Source organism: Ranitomeya variabilis, chromosome 5, assembly GCF_051348905.1.
Source record: "Ranitomeya variabilis isolate aRanVar5 chromosome 5, aRanVar5.hap1, whole genome shotgun sequence".
Lineage (NCBI taxonomy): Eukaryota > Metazoa > Chordata > Amphibia > Anura > Dendrobatidae > Ranitomeya > Ranitomeya variabilis.
In genome coordinates this window covers 893,336-898,744 of record NC_135236.1, presented here as the reverse complement: position 1 = coordinate 898,744, position 5,409 = coordinate 893,336, and the positions used below count along the sequence as shown (strand labels likewise).

The 5,409-nt window shown below is 49.3% G+C and overlaps 1 long non-coding RNA gene across 1 annotated transcript; it reads right to left on the bottom strand.

Moving 5' to 3' along the window:
- Nucleotides 1–304: 304 nt before the first annotated feature.
- LOC143774119 (uncharacterized) lies at nt 305–4,844 on the bottom strand. Its single transcript, XR_013215473.1, has 3 exons — nt 4,605–4,844; nt 1,227–3,153; nt 305–1,167 (listed from the first exon to the last, which is right to left on the bottom strand). It is a non-coding gene; the product is annotated as an uncharacterized LOC143774119 (long non-coding RNA).
- Nucleotides 4,845–5,409: the final 565 nt, after the last annotated feature.

Genomic DNA, 5,409 nt, shown 5'->3' with positions numbered 1-5,409 from the left:
AGGCCTTTTATCTGCTTAGTTGAGAATGACATAATGAAGGGATTGCCCACACCTGTCCATGAAATAGCCTTGGAGTCAATTGTCCAATTACTTTTGGTCCCTTGAAAAAACAGGGTGGCACAGGTTAAGGAGCTGAAACTCCTAAACTCTTCATCCAATTTTAATATGGATACCCTCAAATGAAAGCTGAAAGTCTGAACTTCAACTGCATCTGAATTGTTTTGTTTAAAATTAAATTGTGGTAATGTCTATAACCAAAATGAGAAAAATGTTGTCTCTGTCCAAATATTTCTGGACCTAACTGTATATATATACAGGGCATGGTCAGTATAATAGGGGAGGAGCTGATTCATAGAAAAAGTAAAAATTTAGACAGAAGATCGACTACTGTTAAAACAGTATTTGGTGTCCAGTATCCAAAGCTGCAGCTTGGCACCAGTCCTCAGGGTAGTGGATGAGCCTGTGGAGGTGGAAACTTGGTGTGGCGGTTCCGGCAGTGATGTTACATGGAGGGGACACCAGGAGTAGGAATCACGGGGTGGCAGTTTCGGTATTCATGTTACATGGAGGGGACACTTGGGGTAGGGGTCATGGGGCGGCGGTTCTGACAGTGATGTTACATGGAGGGGACACCTGGGGTAGGAATCACTGGGTGGCAGTTCCGGCACTCATGGGTGGCAGTTCCGGCAGTGATGTTACATGGAGAGGACATCTGGATTAGGAATCACGGGGTGGCAGTTCCAGCATTCATGTTGCATGGAGGGGAGACTTGGGATAGGAGTCACGGGGCGGCGGTTCCGACAGTGATGTTAATTGGAGGGGATACCGGAGTAGGAATCACGGGGAGGCAGTTCCGGCAGTGATGTTACATGGAGAGGAGACTTGGGGTAGGAGTCACGGGGTGGCAGTTCCGGCATTCATGTTACATGGAGAGGACACCTGGAGTAGGAATCACGGGGTGGCAGTTCCGGCATTCATGTTACATGGAGAGGACACCAGGAGTAGGAATCATGGGGAAGCAGTTCCGGCATTCATGTTACATGGAGAGGACACCTGGAGTAGGAATCACGGGGAAGCAGTTCCGGCATTCATGCTACATGGAGAGGAGACTTGGGGTAGGAGTCACGGGGTGGCAGTTCCGACATTCATGTTACATGGAGAGGACACCTGGAGTAGGAATCACGAGGTGGCAGTTCCGGCATTCATGTTACATGGAGAGGACACACCTGGAGTAGGAATCACGGGGAAGCAGTTGCGGCATTCATGTCACATGGAGAGGACACCTGGAGTAGGAATCACGGGGAAGCAGTTCTGGCATTCAAGCTACATGGAGAGGAGACTTGGGGTAGGAATCATGGGGAAGCAGTTCTGGCATTCAAGCTACATGGAGAGGACACCTGGAGTAGGAATCACGGAGTGGCAGTTCCGGCATTCATGTTACATGGAGAGGACACCTGGAGTAGGAATCATGGGGAAGCAGTTCCGGCATTCATGTTACATGGAGAGGACACACCTGGAGTAGGAATCACGGGGAAGCAGTTCCGGCATTCATGTTACATGGAGAGGACACCTGGAGTAGGAATCACGGGGAAGCAGTTCCAGCATTCATGCTACATAGAGGGGAGATTTGGGGTAGGAGTCACGGGGCGGCGGTTCCGACAGTGATGTTACTTGGAGGGGATACTGGAGTAGGAATCACGGGGTGGCGGTTCCGGTAGTGATGTTACATAGAGAGGACACCTGGAGTAGGAATCACGGGGTGGCAGTTCCGGCATTCAGGTTACATGGAGAGGACACAAGGAGTAGGAATCACAGGGTGGCAGTTCCGGCAGTGATGTTACATGGAGAGGACACAAGGAGTAGGATTCATGGGTAGCAGTTCTGGCAGTAATGTTACATGGAGGGTACACTTGGGGTATGAGTCACAGAGTGGCAGTCCCAAACATAACAACAATCCAACTTCTTCCCACAATATGGAAAAGGAGGTGAAGAAACTGGGGAACAAATAAGCGCAAATAGGGTTTTAAATGGTAACAATGTGGTTACAAGGAAAGTGAATACGCTCACCTGGTACAGTTGCACCTAAGCAACATGTATTACGCATAGATCAGCTGCTGCAGGACACAGGTCCAAAGGACCAAGCCAAGCCAAAGGTAAATCCGGGTAACGTGTGTCACTTGATGCGCTGCTGATGGAGACTGTCAACAAGATGATATTCTTGGAAACTTTATTGGAAAGGTGTTTAAAGGTATCGCAGGACCCCTTCCTCAGGACAAAACCTAATCAAGCTTTTGTCCTCAGGAAGGGGTCCAGCGTGACCTCAAAACGCATTGACTTTAAAAAGTTTTACAATAAAGTTTCCAAGAATATCATCTTGTCGACATTCTCCATCAGCAGCGCATCAAGTGACACACGTTACTCGGATTTACCTTTAGAGTGGCAGTCCCGGAATTAATGTTACATATTGGGGACATCTGGGGTAGGAGTCACGGGGCGGCGGTTCCGGCAGTGATGTTACATGTTGGGGACATCTGGGGTAGGAGTCACGGGGTGGCGGTTCCGGCAGTGATGTTACATGGAGAGGACACAAGGGGTAGGAGTCACAGAGCGGCGGTTCCGGCAGTGATGTTACATGGAGAGGACACAAGGGGTAGGAGTCACAGAGCGGCTTTTCCAGCAGTGATGTTACATGGAGAGGACACAAGGGGTAGGAATCACGGGGCGGCGGTTCCGGCAGTGATGTTACATGTTGGGGACATCTGGGGTAGGAGTCACGGGGTGGCGGTTCCGGCAGTGATGTTACATGTTGGGGACATCTGGGGTAGGAGTCACGGGGTGGCGGTTCCGGCAGTGATGTTACATGGAGAGGACACAAGGGGTAGGAGTCACGGGGTGGCAGTTCCAGGAGTGATGTTACATGGAGAGGACACAAGGAGTAGGAGTCACAGAGCGGCGGTTCCGGCAGTGATGTTACATGGAGAGGACACCTGTCTACGAGTTGATCCTCAGTGTGAAGATCACTCTCCCCTGGAACTTGTCTCGATCGTCCTGGTTGATGATATTGGCTGCGTTGACACGACACTCCACTGTGTGATCCATGTCACGAGTAACATTCAGGAACTTCACAGCCACAAATGGTTGTGTGTAGTTCTTCTGTGGGGAAAATAGAATATTCATCAGAAGAGTCAAAAATGGACTTCTAGTGAATGTGAAATGGAGACGATGGCACAAATTGAAAGTACTTCAATGCACAGAGAGACATCCTAACCCTCACCCTGACACTGTTAGAAATGCTCCTCCTCCGTGACTGGCAATGCTGCCATGGCATCTGTCATTACTACCTCTCACAGTCGGTCATTTCATAGTGTCATTGCTCTTACTGTAAAGAATTTTTCCTTCTGAACGAGAATGCTGCCATAGTATCTGCCACACCTATCTCTTGGGGATGAGCATCACATAGTGTAACTGCTCCAAATGTAGTGATTGCTTTCCATTGATGGTTCCTGGGTTAGGGTTTACATGGCCAACCATCCCTCCATTAGAAACCACATAGATACTGCTGGGTGTGTTTCTGCTGATTCTGTGGGGGGGGGGATGAAGGATCTTTTTCATATCATGACAGACAAGTGCCTTGAGGGAGTGACTTCTTATGATGGAGGGAGCTCGTTTTATAATGGAGGGAGTGACCTCTTATAAAGAAGGGAGCCCGTCCTATGATGGAGGGAGTGAACTCCTATGATGGAGGGAGCCCATCCTATGATGGAGGGAGGGAGCCCGTCCTATGATGGAGGGAGGGAGCCCATCCTATGATGGAGGGGGCGACCTCTTATGATGGAGGGAGCCCATCCTATGATGGAGGGAGTGAACTCCTATGATGGAGGGAGCCCGTCCTATGATGGAGGGAGGGAGCCCGTCCTATGATGGAGGGGGCGACCTCTTATGATGGAGGGAGCCCGTCCTATGATGGAGGGAGTGAACTCCTATGATGGAGGGAGGGAGCCCGTCCTATGATGGAGGGAGGGAGCCCGTCCTATGATGGAGGGGGCAACCTCTTATGATGGAGGGAGCCCGTCCTATGATGGAGGGAGTGACCTCTTATGATGGAGGGAGCCCGTCCTATGATGGAGGGAGCCCGTCCTATGAGGGAGGGAGTGACCTCTTATGATGGAGGGAGCCCTTCTTATGATGGAGGGAGTGACCTCTTATAAAGAAGGGAGCCCATCCTATGATGGAGGGAGTGAACTCCTATGATGGAGGGAGCCCGTCCTATGATGCAGGGAGGGAGCCCATCCTATGATGGAGGGGGCAACCTCTTATGATGGAGGGAGCCCGTCCTATGATGGAGGGAGGCCGTCCTATGAAGGGGGAGACCGTCCTATGATGGAGAGAGTGACCTCTTATGATGGAGGGAGGGAGCCTGTCCTATGATGGAGGGAGGGAGCCATTATATGATGGGGGGAGCCTGTCCTATGATGGGGGGAGGCCGTCCTATGAAGGGGGAGACCGTCCTATGATGGGGGGAGCCCGTCCTATGATTGAGGGAGTGACCTCTTATGATGGAGAGAGTAATCACTTATGATAGGGGGAGCAGCGAGGACACTCACCTGAGCTCTGTTACCATAATATGGGAAATACATGAGGTCAATGCTCCCCATAGTGTTATTCCTCAGACCGGGGTAGTAGAGGCGATTGCCCAGGAGATCATCAGTCTGGAAAAGAAGAATTCATGAGAAAAGGGGATCCCCAAAGAAGTCGGCACCGAGCGAAAGATCAGCCGACAGCTATATTTTAAATAGCACCCATACATTATAGGATATCATGCAGATGACACCCGTACACACATTATAGGATATCATACAGCCGACACACGTACACACATTATAGGATATCATACAGATGACACCAGTACATACATTATAGGATATCATACAGATGACACCCGTACACACATTATAGGATATCATACAGATGACACCCGTACACACATTATAGGATATCATACAGATGACACCCATACATACATTATAGGATATCATACAGCCGACACACGTACACACATTATAGGATATCATACAGATGACACCAGTACATACATTATAGGATATCATACAGCCGACACACATACACACATTATAGGATATCATACAGATGACACCCGTACACACATTATAGGATATCATACAGCCGACACCCGTACACACATTATAGGATATCATACAGATGACACCCGTACATACATTATAGGATATAGTACAGATGACACCAGTACATACATTATAGGATATCATACAGATGACACCCGTACATACATTATAGGATATCATACAGATGACACCAGTACATACATTATAGGATATCATACAGCCGACACCCGTACACACATTATAGGATATCATACAGCCGACACCC